This window comes from Mirounga angustirostris, unplaced genomic scaffold (genome assembly GCF_029215605.1).
Source record: "Mirounga angustirostris isolate CCGP_5_RB_7025 unplaced genomic scaffold, mMirAng1.0.hap1 SCAF_7, whole genome shotgun sequence".
NCBI lineage: Eukaryota > Metazoa > Chordata > Mammalia > Carnivora > Phocidae > Mirounga > Mirounga angustirostris.
This window is the reverse complement of record NW_026991715.1, coordinates 145,626,780-145,646,996: the sequence shown is the minus strand read 5'-3', so window position 1 is coordinate 145,646,996 and position 20,217 is coordinate 145,626,780. Positions and strand designations below refer to the sequence as shown.

The 20,217-nt window shown below is 44.9% G+C and overlaps 1 protein-coding gene across 3 annotated transcripts in view; it reads right to left on the bottom strand.

The window, feature by feature from the left end:
• CTNND2 (catenin delta 2) overlaps positions 1 to 20,217 on the bottom strand; it is an 894,910-nt gene that overhangs the window by 20,880 nt on the left and 853,813 nt on the right. The gene's annotated exons all lie outside the window — the stretch shown is intronic.

The window sequence follows — 20,217 nt, the reverse complement described above, 5'->3', positions numbered from 1 at the left end:
CTAGTTGGTGGGCTGCAGATCCTAAAAGCATCATAGGCTGTTGGGGTGAGAGTACTTCACAGATGCCGGGGTTTTTCCTAGGGAGGGGGATGGGAAATGAAACAGCTACCAAGTGAGAGGGCAGCAGGGAGGCGGGGGTAGGGATAGCAGACCATGGGTTAAAGAGAGAGACGAATGGGAGGCAGGTAGAAGAAAAGTGGGATATTGGGGCAGATTACTGGATATTCCGAACCTTTAAATGATAAGAATCCAGTAACCGTAGATGACTCAAGAGTCTTGACTGAGGTGATGAGGGGCGTAAGGCATAAGTTCTCCTCAGGGAAAGGTCGGGGAGTGTCATGCTAAGGGGTAGGTGTCAGGACAGAAGGAGAAAATGTCTCCACGGAAATTCTTTGCATTTCCCTTCAGTCCTCTGAGGGTGGTGGCAAGGATGGGGAAGGAGTAGTCTTACAAAAGCATTTGCAGGATTGGAACCATTTCAAAAGTGTATATGTGGGGTGCCTGGGTGGCTCAGATGGTTAAGCATCTGCCTTCAGCTCAGGTCATGATCCCGGGGTCCTGGGATCGAGCCCCACATCGGGCTCCCAGCTCATCGGGGAGTCTGCTTCTCCCTCTCCCTCTGTCAAATAAATAAAATCTTTTAAAAAAAGTGTATGTGCATCCATTATTTATATCTGGGAACAATTTGAAAAATTGCTTGAACAGGCATTCCTTTCTTTTGAAGGTAATGCTTTGTTGACTGCAAAAAATCCTTAAACATGACCAATAGAAGTGGATCATGTTATGTTTGTCTCACAGTTTAGAAGATATGCTCTGGGGTTCCAAGTAATGGCTCAGGGAACTGTTTTAATAAAAACTTCAGCTTCTTTGGTCATGAATAAGTCATGATACTCCATATGTCATTAAGGGCAAAGTATTTTACAATAAGGACATCAGCTAACATTTCGTATGTTCTAAGACCAAAGGAGACACTAGACATCAACATGGCATGACTCTAGGTTGGGTTTAGTTTTACTTGGTGAGATAGCAATGGATTAGTCAGCATCTCTTATGCAGATGATCGGAGATATGTTTTGCTCGCAGTTAAGATTCCATGATGTGGGACCATGTAAGTACTTACATCTCTGGAAATGTCAGGAAAGTGGATGTAATAGTAAAACTGCTTACAAAGGAAGAAATCCTTATAGGGATGCACCAAAAAAAAGGTTTCAAATCCCTCGTAAGACCCAATTCCTGGCCTACAAAGGCATGGCGGAGGGTGACTTGCAGGTAACCTGTCTGTGGGTAAAGGGATCAGCACATACTTGAGGATGATGAAGAGCGTGTTTAGAGGCATCGAGAATGCCAGCCTCAGTCTGACACCTCGGCACATGGCCCTCGATTGTATCCATGTGGGCCCAGAGACTTTAATGGAGGTGGGAAGGGGAGCTTAGGGAACAGGGCCAAGTGGAACCCCGATGAAGTCTCTTGATGAGAAGAGTTTCCTGAGCCCCAGCAGGGGCAAGGAGGGGCGACCCGGTTCCCGCCCATGGCCGTCTTCCCTCTCATTCACTGATGCAGACCGAACATGGAAATCCCACATTGCTACTATGCTTAGCAATGCCCAGGAGGGACCCCACAGTTTTAATTCTGTGGTGGGAATTCCCCAGTGTTATGGAAAGCAGTGCATCTGATGCTAGACAGGAAGGTACAGATCAATCAATAAGTTATGTTGAATAATTAATTACCTTGAAGATAAGTCTCATGCCCCTCCACATCTTTTCCTGTGTGAATTTTTTTGGTATTCAACTGAAAAAAATACTGCTTTGCTTTCCAAAGAAGAAGAGACATGAAGATGGATTTTCTTTGGGAAGTTATCGCTAAGCTAACATTCCTCTTATCCAACTAGCCATGTACATACTTGTTAGCTAGCCAGCTTGCAACCAATTCATTACTCATTTACTTCCCAGTGTCACTCAGGAAGGCTTGAAAGTGGTTTCCAAAAAAAAAAAGACAACTTGGGCACACATTTTTTTTTTTACATCATTTTCCTCTTTGATCACTATTTTTTCTTCTTGAAATTTTAACTCATGGTAGACCAGAAGCTTTTTCCTGAATTTTATTCTATCAGGTGCTCAACCACTGTCCCCTTCACTTTATCCCTTTGCCTTCTAGGGATCCGATAAGAAACCTCAGGGAAGAAAAACAGAATGAAGAATAGCCACAGCACCTGGGAGAGGGCCGTTAATCCTTAATATGGACGATAAGGGACCCTTTTAATAATCTATCTTTCACCTCCAGCAGAATGACCAAGAAAGTTGGTGCCCTTCAGCTCAAGTCCCAGCCAAGCTGTCAAAAATGTGATATGATATCTGTGCCTCAAATTGGTTTTTATTTTTAACACATTAAACTTAAAACTGGAGGTTGTTAAATTGTTCCAAGTAGATAGAGATAGAAATCCAAAAGAGAAGAGGAGTTCAAAGTCATTGAACTTTAAATTGCTGCCAGGAATAATCTGATTTTCTTTATCTTCTCCTTTTACTGTCCTTCCACCCAGTTCAGCTTCTGTGTTAGAGTTCCCAGCCTGTTTCTTTGTGAAACTGTATTATTCCCCAAAGCTACGACCCTCCACATAGGTAAGTTCAATGGTCCAGAGTGCGTGAGAATCAAGGTAACGTTCTTCTTCACAGGCTCGAAACCGTTTGGTCATCACCCTATTTCCACCTGCTGGTCACTCTGTTTCGTCCCTACGTACATCTTCCCCTTAAGTACTGGAAGGTTTCTGAACATACAGCAATCTGCATTTTATGTTTTTGCCCATCCTGGAAACATCTCCAAGACTGTGCTGTGGGAGAGACTTCCACGAACAGATTTCAGATGTAGGGACGAAGTGGCTTCCACACTGGTCCACATGAGGTTAGTGTGACACAAACTTGCCCCATAGCTTCATACTCTGGAAAGTGCGCAGGACACTGGGCGCAGATCAGCACTTGAATGTGTGAAGTCTGCGTGCAGCGACGAGCTAGCGCTGAGGGTCAAGGCTGAAAACTGCTTTCACCTTGGGTCTCTCTGTGGACAGAGTGCTGAGATGAGAAGGCCACCAGGAGTCAGCCCTTCTCCCCCAGTCAATGTCAGGATCACAATTACCGGTGAGCTCTGCCTCGATTTCTTTTCCATAAATCAAGGGCAAAAATACTCTATCAGCTTGGGGAGTTTTAAAAACAGTAATGCCTGGGCCTTGGGCCCTGAGATTCTGTCTGGATTGTTCTGAGTTTCTGTTTTCAAAAGCCTCCGGGGTGATGTGACTTAGGAGCGTGGCGGTGAACGGCTGACTTGGGCTTTCTATGCACAGGTGCCTTGCCGAAGAAGGATGCAGAATGCATTTTCAAGTGTTAAATCCTCCGGGGCCCTGAACCGTCTGATCCCACTGGGGAATGTCAGATGGCGTGTTCTCAAGGTTGACTTCTACAGGATCAAAAATAGGTCCCAACCTCAGAGCAGAGACGGGCTGCATACACACACACTGAGCCCCAATCATACTGATTACTCAGCAACCACTGGCGATGTGATTCAATGTCACACGTCTACACCTCTGATCAGGCAGCTCCGTGACCTGCACAGCCCCTTCCCTGCTGCCTCCTGTTGAATCTTACTTATCCTGCCCACGTTCGCGCTAGGTAAACAGGAAGCGGGCAGCACATGCTCATTAAAACACTATTGCTAAAAGAATCACGCCTGTGAGGTTTAGGGGATCTTTAGCATTGCTACTCGGGATTTTTTCCCCCCACTATGAACAAACTGCTTTGAGACCACACTATAGACCACTGTAGTCTGCGAAGCAGGGCTGGGCCTTATTTATTTCTGAAGCCCTGGTCCTTGGCACAGTGCCTGCAACACAGAGATGCCTAATAAATGCTCATTGGATCCAGTGACTTAAGATGCCTGCATTAATTACTGGAAAACAAAACGATAATGTCATAGGCTTTGTAGCTAGCCTCTACGGTTCTTATACTCTGTTGTCCAGTAACAAATGAAGGTTATCAGAACTTTACGGTACATTTTTTTTTTTTTTTTATTTTAGGCTAGAGCAACCTCATCAGTATCATCTTCTGCTGTGGGGATATCTGTCTTTTATGACATGCTTACCACTGGGCTGAAGGCTGTGTTAATTTAGGTAAAAGGGTCCTTAAATAATGGCCTACGGCTTGCCTGCTCCGTTTTAAATGGTAATGTTTTCCTCGGCTGCTGCTATTTCAGTGTGAGGTATATAAGACTGCCTCTTCTTTAAGCAGTCTTGTAGATAATTTGCAGCACCATTCTACCTGCCACATCTGGCCCAGATCGGCGCCAATTCCCTGCCAGCACTCCGGGCACGTCCTGCACCCTACCTCATCCCTACTGCTGCCTGTATCCTGCAGCTCAGACAACACCAGCACCTCCCACAGCCCAGGCGCCCCGTCCTCCCCGAACGCAAATCCTTCGGAGAGCCTCGGAGAGCCAGGAAGAAAGGGGAGAAGGGAGAGCGCATCATGTTTTCCATTAGCTTTGCTCCAATTTCTTTTAAAGTTGGGTGCAGAAGTCCACGCCTACTGCCAGAACCGAAGGGCTGGTTTCTGAATGGGTCACCTGTGGGGACATTCCTGGGCAGGGAAGACTGGCGCCCAGAGTCACTGCCCCGGAAAGAAAGAGGGATGCAGGGCACACCAACAGGAGGTGTGGGGAGCAGTCTGGTAAGATGGAATGATGTGGAACCACAGGGGAGTGTTCACAGATTTACTGCCTCCCCTAGGTCCCCCTAATTCGAACTGCCGGGGAGCATCCTGTCTCCCAGCTGAGCCCCCATCCCCCTGGCCTCCACGCTGAATCAGAGAAGTGAGGCACAGGGACAGGAACACACCAGTGGAGGGGGAAGGAGGGAAAGGATGAGGGAGAGAGGTTGCTCCATGTATATACTCGGGTTTACAGAGATGGTGGAGAGGCAGAGTGAATATTTCAGGGGCTGTTGAGAGGATCTGGTGATTAGAGAGAGAGAAAGGGGTAAATCCTCAGGCATGTGCTTCAGGAGATGCGATGGAAGGAAATGGAATTTCACCTAAGTTCCACTGTGGTCTCTGACCTCTGGAAGAGGGCGCCCTTTGGGGACTAGACAGCAACGGGTAGAGGGTGACGGGGTTTATGAACGCCCATTTAATGATACGTTAAATGCGATGTTCCCATTTACAGGTCCATTTCCAAAGTGCATTCTGGAGGTTTTATCTTCTACACTTAGGATTCAGAGTTAACAAATCTTTTCTAATGCTAAGTGACATATCTGACTTGGACAAAAGCTTCAATAAATAATTAACCTTGAAAATGGAGAAGAGTTGTGATTTGCTCCGAGACAGATCTCAGTTGGTACCCAAAATATACACTAGGACACCCTTAGCCTGTCCATATGTGGTCATTGGAAGAAAGCTTCGGAACCCCCTTAATCTGGTGAGATTTTCTCGGCCTCTAGACAAGGATTTCTCAGTAGGCACACAGAGACTATTTGATTCTGGAGTAACAAATACAAGTTTTTGGCGTTAGCTGTCCTTGAAGGTCTCAGTCCATCAAGCTTGTCAATTCTAATTTGCTGTGAGTGACTTGAGATAGAAAGAAAGCGTGGTGGAAATCCTTCGGGCTTTCAGCAACCCAAGCTCATCCACTTACTCAAACTAGAACACTTACAGCTTGTTACTCGCATTCACTAATGGGACTTCTTCATCAGGAACCTATTTTTCAGATGAAAGTCAAAACAAGATGTGTTGTCATCCTCTGAAAAAGGTAACCAGCTAAGATATTACGGCTCACTTATGAAAAACTTGATTGCTCACAGTTTGTGCTGGTTTTCTAGTCATTTTTAAGTGGACGAAACCTATTAATGTAATCACGCATGAAGCAGAGAAAGAAGAGATTCCAAATTAGTGGTTGTTTATGCATACACACTTCTTATTTCAATAAAAGGTATTACATAGAAAAAAACGGAAGTAGGGTATCCACCGTCTGTGTGATTGGAGCCCAAACCAGATTCTGCATGTCAGCGAAACCTCAGCTTCCCTTTGCTGTAATAAAACAAGCTTCCGTCTCTTTTTAAGGTAAAGTGTTTGTTAAAGATTCATCAAAACAAATTCCATCAACAATTCTACAGCAAAAGCTAGTAGAGTTAAATACTGAAACGAAATCTTAAGGGCCAAGAGGGAGTATTTGCAGTTTAATACAGAAATAAATACCTCCTGACATACCAGTTGCTGTTGTATTTGTTTGTTTCAGCCCTGGTGCTTCTTCTTCTTTTTTTTTTTTTTAAAGATTTTATTTATTTGCGAGAGAGAGAATGAGAGACAGAGAGCATGAGAGGCAGGAGGGTCAGAGGGAGAAGCAGACTCCCCGCCGAGCAGGGAGCCCGATGAGGGACTCGATCCCGGGACTCCAGGATCATGACCTGAGCCGAAGGCAGTCGCCTAACCAACTGAGCCACCCAGGCGCCCCAGCCCTGGTGCTTCTAATGGCATTTAATTAAATTGATTCGGATGCTTAAAGGTACAGTAAATATGGAGTCTTCCGTAGTACAGGTTTCCCCCACTATCCGAAAGGTCACTTTTTGCCACTTTTCTCTAATGAAAGACCTGCCTTTAGTAACCTGTTTTCACTAACTGAAAGAAGTCTGACGAGGATTTTGGCTTTTAGGAAATGATAATTGCTCCTCCACTTTACAGGATTTCACTTACAAAAGGTTTCATAGGAGCACTCTACTTTCACATAGTGGGGGAAACCCGTACCATCTTTTAAAAGCAAATACCAAGTACATCCATTCCAGGAATTCAATTTCCTGCCATGGGCCTAATTCTAAAGAATCAATATCACCGAGAAGATCTGACAAGTTGGAAAGAAATGTATGTAATTTGGTCAAAGAAAGCATACCATTGTTAACTATCAGTAGTTAATGGAATGCAGCAAAAACACACAGGAAATGGAATAAAGACCAGTTCAGTCCCTTTGTTTCCCTGGTGTCACCTCTGAGGCCTTAAAACAAAGACCTGAGGTAGATGATCTCTAACAATGCCCTTTGTGTTCTAGTTAGTGCTGCAGTTAAATTTGGGGTGAATAGAAGAAAGTTCAGTCTTTATGTTTAACAAGATCCAAACGTCTCACTTCTAAATGCTCCATTCTGACATCTGAAAAGCCAAGTCTCTTATAGCTGTACTTGTCAGTGGTCAGTAAGTTCAAAGCTCACCCCGGGGCCTAACCTCGAGGTCTCTACATTCCACCCTACTTGAAAGTGCCGCAGACCACGGACACGGAAGCAGTCACTGCGTGTGTCCTCTGCTAAGCTTCAACTCTGGGGTAGTGACCTTGTTGGATTTATTTCATAAACAGGAGTAAGTATCTGGCACTGTGCTGGGAAAGGGGCTAGAGCAGAGGGAGGTAGGAAGGACTCCTGAGAGGGAGATGGAGGGGTGATGGACATTTAAAATATGATCGCATCACATTACATTTCCGGTAAGAGCCATGAAGAAAAAGTACAAGTTATGATAAGGGCTTTTTACCAGCCTTGGAGGGTTGAGAGAGGGAGATTTCTTTGAGCAAGTGACAAACTGAGATGGAGGGAGCCAGGCTTTGTAGGAGAGGAGGGAACGCATTTTTCACCAAGGAATGGACCTGTGCCCAGGCAGTGCAAAGGCCCTGAGGTTGGCACAGCCCTGTGCCTGCCAGGAAGAACCAGGGGTCCAGTGTGGCTGAAAGTGATTATGGGGAGGGTAGAGAGAGATGAGCTTGGAGAGATGGGTAAGAGAGATATTGGAAGCTACCGAAGAGTTTTAATCAGGACACTGATGAGGTTAGATTTGGATTTTATACAAGTGTATCTGGAATGCTTAATGAAAAATAGATTGAAGATGGTAAAGTAGATTCCACAAAACCAATCAGGCAGCAATCGGACCAGGACTAGTGACAGATGATGATGGAAGTAAATATGGGAGAGGTAGACTCCACGGGGCTTGGTGCAGAATATAGTGGCGATAAGGGAGGAAGAGGTACACTTAGATAACTCCCGGATTTCTGAAAAGAACAACCAGGTGGGCTAGGTGCTATTTACTGGGATGGACGACGATGCAAGAACAATGGATTTGGGGAAGGTCTGGCGACCTGCTTGTCAGGTGTGTGCACTGTCAGAGCTTGTGATCTACTGAAGTGGAGACATCACGCGGTAGTTGTAAATATAAGCTTTGAGTTCAGGAGTGAAGACCATATAGGGAAATAGACGTGGATGCCATTGGCATTCAAATGTGTTTTAAGAGCATGGAAGCAGATGAGATCATCTACAATAGAAGGTAGAGGGTGGAAAGCAAAGATGCCTCAGGGACGATCAGGAGTCTGCAGAAAAGACTAAGGTGGTGTGCCTTGCAAGGTCGGAGAAAAACCAGGCAGGAAAGGATGGTGGCAGGGAAGCCCGGAGGAGATCATGTAAGGGAGGAGGATGTGGCCAGGACCGCTCACTGCTCTTCCACATCCATTTCCTTTTGTTCCCGGACACACATCCAGACCCCATGTCCCGGCTTCCCTTGCAGCTCTGTATGGCCATGTGATGGAGGTCTAGCCCGTGGAGGGTGAGGGGATGGGGCTGGCTATCGCCAGGTATGGTGGCGGGCCTTATAGCAGGCAGTGGGGACTCTGGGCTCCTGAATGTGCAAAGAGAAGAGCTGATCTGCCCACATGAACACCTGTCCAGAACAGTTGCATGAGTGGGAAAATAAACTTCTATCACGTTGCATCATTGGATGTTTAGGTCTGCTTGTTACAGCTGGAAGCCTTCCTTGATTAATATAGACAATGGAGCTAGCTGAACACTGCAATTAGGAGCGATTTCAACAGAGGCGTGGGGACAGGCATCATCATGTCAGACTGCAGGGGTTGAAGCATAAAACAGAAAGTGAGAACTCCAAACTTTCCAGAAACGTGGCTGTGAAGCATGGGGAATGTGAGGACAGAAAGTGGGAAGGCAGAAATGGAGGAGGATGGTCAGGAGAGGATATTTCTCATTTTTCAGACAGAAGTACAAAGAGAACATGTCCCTACAGAGGAGGAATGACCAGTGGGGGAGGCAAAAGAAACAAGAAGAGAATCAACATAGTAAGGTTCTCACACAAAGAAGAAGACTTAACAAGAGACCTGGATATTAAGTAAGAAAAAAATATTTTTATATTTTAGAATAGAACCCAAGAAAGATAAGCATAAAATAAAACAACCAAGAAATAATGCGTAAAATGCTATTATGTATGTGGAAAAGTTAATCCGATATGTAGATATTTACTTCTGTATTTCTAATACCTGAAATGGAGCTTAGGGTAGAGCAGGTACTCAATAAACATGAATGAAGTAACTAGGAATGGTCATTAAGAAGATGGCTCCAGTTTGTTTCCTATAGTTAAGAGTCTCTTAATGGCTTGTCTCCCTCTCTGATTTCTTCTTATTTTATTTTTCCCTCCCTTCCCCTATGATACTCTGCTTTGTTTCTTAAATTCCACATATGAGTGAGATCATATTATAACTGTCTTTCTCTGATTGACTTATTTCGCTTAGCGTCATACCCTCTAGTTCAACCCACGTCATTGCAGAGGGTTGCTGGAGGGGAGGTGGGTGGGGGATTGGGGTAGTCGGGTGATGGGCATTAAGGAGGGCACGTGATGTAATGAACACAGGGTATTCTATGCAAAGGATGAATCACTGAATGCTACGTCTGAAACTAATAATATACTCTATGCTAATTAATTGAATTTAAATAAAAAAAAAGAAATGTCTCCAAGAGGAATCTCATGCTATTATACAAGGAGGGAGAGACGATGAGGGTGTTAAAGTATAGACTGGCACAAAGGAAGAAACGATGTGTATGTTAGATTTCTGATGCTGCGGGTTTTAGCCTCATCACGGGGGACTGGACAGCCCATCAGGGGTTCTGTACTACAGCAGATCAAGGAGCAACCACAGGACACACAGAGGTGCATTCCCATCCTGCGACCTCCTTACTTCTTCCCTGGGCCACCGCTAATGTACCTTCTACTGCTCAAGCGACAAAGAGAGTCTGAAAACCTACAGTTCTTCCTCATTCCCCACTGAACTGGTCTCTCTGCATGGACTAAGGACACTCGTGGACTTGGGACAGTTTTCATAATTGAAGCCAACTGGAAGTTACTGTAGGCACATTTTCAACTAAATGAAAGCACTGGGGGATCTCTAAAGAATGTGGTTTTTATAAAAACCGGTGTCAAAAGGACCGCTGGTGTTGGTGCCCACATCATGTGAACGTTGTAGGCATAAGCATCTCGGGGTGGCTCTTTCTTTCATTTTTCCACTTTGCAATAAAAACTCTGTTTTTCAGTTAGGCTCATTCTCAGCTCCCCCGCATGGAGATCTGGCCACGTGACGAAGACTTGGGCATATTTAAGCTCTGCCCTCCTTTGCTCTTTTCCTTTCCAGTTCCTTGGAATGTGGACAGAGTGCCGACCAACGCCGGAGAGTGCACAGAGATGGTGAATACTGATAGAAGGAGCTAGAATCCCTGCTCTGGAAGGTGTGATGTCGGACCAGGACCGTTACACTCTTGTGTGAGACAAAAGACAACATAGAGTCTGTGGGATTAGCTCATGTCTCATCTCGGGATTCTACGAGATCCGGCTGAGAATTCACTAGACGGTAGAAGAGCTTGCAAGTGGGGAGAGCCTCCTCGGAGGTGGTCGATACACTGGGTATTCCTCATCTTCCAGCTCCTGAAGCATGGGGAGTGAACTACCTATTCAGCGTGACCAGGAACTCTCTGGAGGGTGGGGGTTGCAGGGACTGGTGTCTTCAGCACCTCTGGCAGGGGAACACACAGGCTCCATGGCAGGGGTGGACTGACCATGAGCTCAAACAGCTTCGGTTTCAGACCTACCCACTCCCTGGACTCCTTCCAAGGTCTGTGCAGAACTGAATATTCACAAAGTGTACTCTTCTTCTTCAACCAGACTTCCAAAACTACCTGTGCGACAGGGACACAAAATCTGCATCCACCCTGGCTTATGTGCAGTGGAGCATCAGAAGCCTGAGGCTGGTGGAGAAATCAGAACGGCTAGCTGGAGGAGGCCAGGTCCAGGCCACGGGCTCTCAGCTGGGAGGCGGTACTTCTGAGCAAACCACACCACGGCTCCCATGAGAGAAGGAACTAGAACATGAGCATCTCCTGAAAGCAGCGTGGACCAATGCCAGGCTACAAATGCACCGGGCAGGCTTGACTCTGCTCTCCTCTCTTTCTCCTTCCCTGCCAGAGCCTGGTGGGTGGGTGGCGTCGGGACACGGCAAGAAACAGCGTAGGTGAGGGGGAGGTAGGGAGAGGGAAGAAACTGACCACAGTCTTCCTGCTCAAGCAATGAAGGCTTGCATAGACATAACGTTATCCCAACTACTGCCATCCACTGAGAAATGGTGGGATACATTTCAATTAATTGCTTAAAGTTCGAAACAAGAATGCTTGTAGACTTAAATTAAACTTTGTGAGTTTTCTAGCTCCTGATTCAATCCCTTTGCCCTGCCTTTTGTCTCTGGGGTATTTTCGTAGGCTTTGATTTAAAATGTTATGGGTAAAGCCTTGTGGAAGAGCAGAGGCACAGAGGAAATGTTCAGTCTGGGTGCCGTTCTGCAGGATTGCCTATGTGGAGATCCATCCCAGGAACAGCTATAACTTAGTCACTTCTTGTTTAGCAACTGCCATGGGCATCGATTTCCACTTTCGCACAATTGATTTTTGCTTCTGCTCCCATTTGTGCCTTTGTTTTTGGACAGATATCATATGATGGGCATCTGAGAAGTGTCTCAGAGAGGTCAGGGGACCTCATGAAGGAAGACCTTATTTGTCGATACAAACGTCAACAAGCAAATGCCTGGATTTATGGAGGAGACAGTACCATGGCTGAGTTTAACCTCTGCCTTTTTGTTTTTTTACCCCAACTTGACATCAAGTGATTTAGAAAAGAAAGAACCCGAGGAGTTACCACGATAAGTCTTGAAGACACCGGATTTGGGCTGTTTTAGAATCTGGCCGAAAGTCTTTATGTCCTTCCAGTCATCTCTTGGTGAAGAATTTTCCGGCACAGTAGGAAGATTAATAAACTCCTGGCAAGCAATTTCCTTGATAAAATGATAGCTCTATATTCAGTGGTTTAATTTATGTCTATATAGGATTTACTGCTTCTCCATTGCCATCTTAGATACACACAAAGCAAAAATCTATTAATTCTCAAAATGGCAACATGCAAAAGCCCTTTTCACCACAAAGCTTAAAGATCAAAACTGTGAATTTTGACCATGTAGTGTTTTTTTTCTTGACAATCTTTCAAACCATCCGTCCAGTTCTCATTGGGATCCAGTACTGGTTTTTAAGTGTCCAGCGGATGAGGGTGATGAAAGGATGTTAAGCATGAGCCCATGACTTCCGTTTGCGGGCATCAAGACTGCGGGTCCCTCTGTGTGTAGTGGCCTCTGAAAGCAGTGAAAAACAACACAAGGTCCGTGTCCATTCTCTCTCATCCTCTATGGTTTGGACATTGGAGGAAATCTGCAGGCATCCCTCACCTACCCATAATTACTTATTGATTTCTTGTTTTGTGAGTGTGGTGGTGGCAGGAGTCAATGAAACGAATATAGCAGCAGTAAGAGAAGGGAGCCCTGTGTGAGACAGGCCGTGAAGGGCATGACTCCTCTCCTACCCAAGCTCATTAGTCACTGGCTGAATGGCACGCGCAACCTGAGAGTCTATCCTCCTGACAATAAAAGGAAGGGCATTTAAAGATTAGTTTTATGTTTTGTTTCTTTCATCCAAATGGCAAGAGTGAATACAATATCTCTATCCAGAGAAACGTGACCTTACTCGGTCTCAAGCGCAGGCAGCTTGGGACTCTTTGAGACACCAGCTCACCGTGAAAGATGCTGATGTTTTGGGTGGGGGCCACTCTAGGAGCACAGCTACACAAACACTAGGCAATGAGTATTTGTGGAGAAGAATTAGTCTGGTTTCTAACCCACATGATTATCAGCAAGAGTTTGATTCTAACATTTAATCTGGGGCTTTGATTTGACTAGAAAAACTGTGACCCTCTACTTGCCAATAGGGACTGCCCTATCCCTTTCCACAGTAAATTTACAGGGTCTGTTTTAAGAGCCCAGCATGTTTTCTCAGCAGGAAGTCCAGGCAGAAGCAAGGGAATGGAAGGACAGACATTAAGTCCCCTCCTTCCTGATCCCCTTCTTTTAGTACCCAGTATTCAGAGGCATTTTCGCTGTGGTGCCCCGAACCTTCCTGCTACCTCTGCTTCATCTCAGGACACGTCTGTGCCTCAGAGGACAGAGCAGGTCCACAGTACCTGGAGATCCATGCTGTCTCACTGAGTAATTATCCTGAGGAGGGTCCCCTGGCATCACACATGATGGCCTGGAATGACTCCAGGTTGCTACTGATGCTTTTCTCAGAACCCTCTGGGGTAGTCTTTATGGGGCAGCCTTCCCAGCTGAGCCCCACTGAGATCCAGAGACCAGCACGTAGGCCTGAAGGTTCAGACAGACACTGGAGAATAACAAGGACCTGCTGTGCCGAGCTGGGGTCTAGGAACGAGTCCTACACGAGACAGATGTGATGGCAGGTGGCAGGGAACCACCTGGCTGGCAACCTGGCCGAGGGGCCAACTACAGCCAAGGTGGGAATTCATCGCCAGCCAGTGAAATATTCAGGCTTGCTAGCTGGAAATCTTTATAAAGAGGTTATTTTGCCCCAATGTGAGCACAAATACGAAGATCTCATTTGCATTTTTAATGATTAAATATTAATACAGTACTATTTAACTATAATTGAAGAAAGATTTGGATCCAAAGCCTAAAAACAATGTGCTAAATCTCATTCAAATCTGAGTCCCAGTGGTAAACAAGCTAACGTTTTAAGTGATGGCTAAGTAAATAACACTTGAAAGCAAAACGGGCCACATATATTTTAAAGCCAAATCCTGTTACTGAATTTTGTGTTCAGGAAGGTACACCAAATTGGTCTTGGACCTAACGCCTCTTGAAGACTAATAAAACAATGATCTCTACTGGCTAGGAATGAGATAAATTCCAATTTTCCATGTCATTAAGCTGTGTGTTACATTCAAAACCTTCAGACACTGGCAGCCAAGGCTGGAATTAGAAGTTTGGAGAACAAAGTAATCAGAAGAGTTCAAGTAAACCAAGAACTTCAATTTTTTAAAAAAGTTAAGCCATCTACTTTAGTTTTGCCAGAGGGATAGATATGATTTATTTCGTTTTCTTCATTCCTATTTTCTAGCATATAGTAAAGCAGTCTTTTTCAGGCAGGGTTTGCTCATTTTGCATGGAATTCAGAATTTTGCTCATTAGGAGCTGATATTTTAATTGTACTAGAGTTGGAGGCAAGTTTCATTGCAATTTCTATTAAGAAATGACTTGTAATATAAGTTCATAATTCAAGTCCTCCCACAATTAATATCTGAACCAAGGAAGAAAATTGTTTTCTATAAAAGTATAAATAAATCTTATCTAGATATTAAATATCATCTTCTGCTGCGATATTTTTAGCTGTAAGCTCTAACTATACAAGTTTGAATTAAAACTTTTTTATTCATTCAAATGACTCTACCCTCCAGTTGTTTTAGATTACTAAGGAATGACCTTTAATGCAGCTCTGGGGAAGAGGTCAGGAAGACGATTTTCAGGGGAGGTGATATAAAAAAAATGTAGGAAAAATGAAGAAGATTAGGTGGGCAAGTAGGGTGCTGGGTGGCATATGATGGGGCACAGACCGTGAAGAGGCTTTGGAGGGTTGGGGGAGAGGGAAGGAAATTGAACGGGGGACACAGAAGTTCAGTACAGCTGGTGGCTAAATTCAGGCCGAAGGCTGGTGATGAGCTGGGGATGAGCTGCTCCTGGAAGGTCTCACGGGCTGTGCTGAGATGTCTGGACTCTGTCTTGAGGCAAAGGGAGCCATGGGCAGGTATGGTTCTGAAAAGTCATTTAGTCAAATTTGCTTTCTACAAAGTTCCGCCTGGCTGCCATTTGGATACTGTCCTGGAGAGGAGGCAGCCCGAAGTTGGGGAGCCCAGTTAGGGTCCTGTGGCAGTGATCCAGAGGAAAGAAGCCACTTTCTTGGCCATGACCATAGAGAGAAGTGGATGGAGGCTGACGTGTGGGTCTTTCTGGGGGGTTTGGATGCAGACACGTGAAGGAGAGGTGATAGCCAACAATGGTTCCTGGGCACGGGTTTAGGTGAGGGAGGATGCAGGAAGAGGACTCGAACCCAGGACAGTAGGCCGGTCTGAGATCTGGTTTGGTTTGAGGCGCTGTGAGAATGTGAGTAGGTTAACTGACAGGTGGCCAGATATACAGAGAAACAGATTTGGGAGAGTCGTAGACGTGGGTGGTAATTGAAGCCAGGGGAAGAGGTCGTGTGTGAGATAAGAAAGATCTAGATACAGAACCTGGGGGGACATCAACATTTGAGAATGAACAGGAAGACGGGCTCAAGAAAGATGGAGAAGCAGCAATCGGACAACTTGAGGTGACTCAGGGGACAGTGATGTCATAGAAGTCGCCTGAAGATTATTTCTCTGAGTGAGGCGATTTTACTACATCATGTTAATAGACTAGAAACATACAGGATCACAGCAGGGCCTCTTATCAGGGAAACATCGCATGCTCTTCACTAAGTCAGGGCTTGAGCTCAGGTTTGTTAACTGCAGTCCTAGAGGTCTCCGTGATCCTCACTAACACTAGTCTTCGGCACAGTTGACCTGCACAGATTAGCACTGCATGGAATAATAGCATTCAATTCTCTTCTAAAACCGTGGCAACTTGCATTGTCATTAATGGCCTTCCTATAAAAGCCTACGTAATCTGGTTTACTTATACCCCTGGAGTGCAAGCAGAGGCACTGGAGAGGCATTTAGGGTTTGGGGGGAGGGAAGGTGGAGAAACCAAGGGGGAAGAGAGCTGTGAAAATGTGGAAGTGAATAAGGATGATGGTGATGATGATGACAAAATGAAAACCTTGCATCCAAACATCCAGCTGCCTGTGGACAGGATGGCAGAGAGCATTTGGCAGCCAAATGGCATGAACAATGTTTCAGAATTAACAGCAGGAACTCCTGTTGGTATGTGACTTTCCAGTTTACAAAGCTCCTGGATGATGCCTGTCCCATTGGGCACAATCAGCAATCCCACTGGGCACGTGTCATGGCATTTACTTCACGGTTGAGAAAAGCAAGAGACAGGGATGGGACCGATGGGGAGATGCCTGCCATCTCCATGAATGGATGGTCTTTGACACCAGGTCTTTGACACCAGGGCTGAGGAAAGTTACAGACTGGTACCCAAAGCAGAAGGCAGGCATCAAGGAGGCCCCAACCTCCCAAATTCATAGGGCTCTGAGGACATTCCAGATGCTCCAGCACATCTATGAGCACTGACAGTGAGACCCAGGGAATCAAAGGTCTACCTGCTGTCCATCAGCAGGAAGGCACCACAGGGCTGCCCAAAGTCAGTTCCTACCTGATAGGCAGGGAAGTCTCAGGGAGCTTGCCTAGTCATTCTGCATCTTGAATCTCTGGCCATTGATTCTAAGTCCTATGCTCTTTGTAACTGACCAGATAGTGGGATGAGCCTCCCAGGCACTACGTTGCTTTCAAGCCTTGTTAGCAGTTGAGTGTCCAGCACCAGGGAAGCATAGTGTCACTCTCTTTCTTCTGCTTGAACTAAGTTGGAGGAATATACTCATCTTGGGGTGCTACTTTACAGAAAGGATCTGACAAACTTGCATGGGTGTAGAAAAAAGTGAGGGTCTGGTGAACTTTGTGGAAATGCTGATATATTAGAACCGAGCATGTCTGGCCTGAGCAGGGATGACCTTGTGGAGACAGAATGGCTAGCTTCAAACGCAGAAGGCTATCACAGATGAGAAAAATTAGACTTTTCAGAATGGCATTGGAGGGCAGAAGTTGCTGATAAAGACATTTTTACTTAATGCAAGTAAGAAGTTCTGAATAACCACAGCCACTCTGAAATGGAATAATATGCCTCATTAGACAGTGAATACAACAGAGATTAAATGTATTAGAACACAAGGAAAAGGCTACTGGAGCTGAGAGTGCCTTTCTTTTTTCAGTACAAGAACCACCTTCCTCCTGCCATAAAGTTTAGCAAGAATCCTGGCTGCCTACTTTTCCCTTCCTGCCTTATAGCTGGGTTCGGCCATGCGACTGAGTTCTTGGTCCTGAGATATGAGCAGGAGCTCAGCCCTTTTTTGTATCACTTGCTAACAAGAACATCACTTGCCCTTACTTCCCCTCTCTCTCTTTTCCTGTGGGCTGGAATGAGGGATAGATGAGCTAGGGAGCTTTTCTTACAAGGGCAAGGACAACAAGGCAAAGCAACAAGATGGCTCCCAGGATCCCCTGCTGGTCCGGGTCACCTGCCCAACTGGGTACAGTCCCATGAGTGGGAAGGAGATACTTGTTCAGTTTGAACTTCTACATTTTTGAGTCTTTCTGTTAGAGAAGCATAGCCTGTATCCTAACCAATGTAACTAGTTCTGGGAGACGTTGTACAGATTATTAAGGTATTATATAATGGTTTGCAAACAATGGTTTCTGTAATCTTATAATTCTATGTTCCCTGCCCTCGAATTTTGTCTCCTTTTTTCCAAAACCAGCTCTCCCGACAGTCCTCAGCATGGTCAAACATAAGCACCCCATATGTCAGTGACCTCATTTTCTTAAAGTACAGAGGTTCCCAAAAGTCAAGAACTGTTGACCTCCAACTTCTTCTCCACCCCTATATCAAGTCTGCTCCTCAGGGTCATTTTCTTTTCCTTAGAAAACAGTCTCTGGAGGGGCGCCTGGGTGGCTCAGTCGTTAGGCGTCTGCCTTCGGCTCAGGTCATGATCACAGGGTCCTGGGATCGAGCCCCGCATCGGGCTCCCTGCTCGGCGGGGGGCCTGCTTCTCCCTCTCCCACTCCCCCTGCTTGTGTTCCCTCTCTCGCTGTGTCTCTGTCAAATAAATAAATAAAATCTTAAAAAAAAAAAAAGAAAACAGTCTCTGGAATGATGCAGCTGATAAAGAAATTTTAAAGTTCTATTTGTGGTTATCCAAACTTAAGGACTGGTTAAAAAAAAAAAAAGGTGGTGCATGATGCATGTGATAACAGTCTTCTGCAATTATTTATTTTCCTTTAGGGGAAAAAAGTTAGAAGTCCGGGCCTCACTGAAGTTGAGGCTCGCTATGTCTCAGGAATCACACAAAATTTTTAACTGGTCAACACACCCAGTCGGAAGAATATTCTGATTTATTAAATGTGTCTCTCAAAGTAAAATAAAGTCATTGAGCTAATGAAATGAGATTCTGACCTCTGTGCCTGAGTCCTAGGAAGAAATTAGCCAGTGACAGATGGACCTTTAATTCTGTCCCATAGATATGCCATTTTCATTTCAATTTCTCTCTCCCTACTCATGTTTTCCTCTTATGCATAATGCCCTTAAGTCGTGCCTCCTAATTTATGCAAACTCCATGTATTTGAGATTTTGCTCTATAATTTTCCTACCCTAATTTATCCAGTAAATCTGTAGTACATATTTCTGAAACTAATGAAGTTACCAGTAATTATTCCATATTTCATTTTTACCCACATTAGCTGCTTCCCTTGTCTTATGTTTTCCCTGAAACTCTTCTTTCTTTCTTTAAGCCTATAATAGATATTTAATAAACAGATTTGAAGCATGGAGAATTAATAGATACGGATCAGACATTTTTTCAATGATATGTAAATTGTCAAGGAAGAACAAAAAGGAAATCTATTTCCCCACTGATTAACAACAATTCATAAGGATGAATGAATTTGGTCTTCTCACCAAAGGAGTTTTCAAAAAGAAAAGCTTTTGTGAATTTTGAGCTTTGCTATCATGATATTGAGCATAAAGGTCCTCATTTCATTTCGCAACTGCATAATTTGGAAATTATTAAGAACGGCTCTTTCTCCACCTTTTTAAATCATGGGTCAGCTAAAAACATCACCATGGGTCAATTGAATACATCAGCATCGGTTTCTCCAGATCATCCTCCTTGAACGTCCTCACACGAAACACATTTTAAACCATCTTTAGCTCTTGATTTTTAGCTCTATTAAATTCCTGTCAACACATTCTTTCCCTTCATGAAAATAAAAAGACAATTACACTTTCTGAACCCTACTACCAACCTAGAAAAAAACGAAGATGGAAAACTCATACTACCATTCAACAAATAACTTGTCGAGTCTCTAAAGGCAGTTTCCCTTCAATGCACATAAGTAGGGGAAGGTGTATTTCTGCAAAGAACTCTTCAGGATCCAAAGGAAAGTGGAGTTTATTTGAGGTAGTAATATTTCATCAAGCTTCTGGAGCCACTGACTCAGAACAACCAGCTCCCTACTAATTTATAGCGTGTTCTTCGTGTCCAGCTGCCTGTTGAGCCGAAGGATCCTGTCCTGGGAGAGAATTCATTCGGCTCCTGGAGGAGTCCACAAAGGAACTAAGTAGGGACGCTGGGATGTGAATTTCAAGCAAAACAATATGTAACCCAAAACTTTTGAGAGAAGGGCTTATTATAACGTGCAAAATATTTAGAAAAGAACATAATCCACCTACAACGCTCCCAGAACACTATATTTGGCCATCTCTGTTCCAACTTAAACATTCTTGCTCTTAGCAAATAGGAAAATCTTGAAGGAGAAATATATAGGCTAAACTTTGTAAAAAAAAACAACTGCAAAGTAATGAGAGCGTAAGGGAAATAGAAAGGCCTGGGGGAAGTCCAGAAACAGACTATAACTCAGTAGAACCAGTGATTAAACATTTACTTTTCCCCACCAGCTTAGAAAAAGAGGTTTTCGCTCTGGCAAGATGGGTCCTGCTCTCTGTGTTGCGAACCTCTTGCTGCGGTCCCGCATGCCCAACCCGAGACTGGCAGGCAGGGGTTGAAGGCAGAGTGACTTCAGCTCACTCTCCTCCTCCACGCAGGTGGTCAGGGGGCTGCAAGGAGGTGCTCTGAGGAAGCCCAGGCCCCTGTCCCAGTCCCGCTTAGGCTTTCTGAATCCCTACCGAGACCCAAGCCTCTGCTGTGCTCCCTGTGGATGAGTGATGTGCTCTACGCCTATC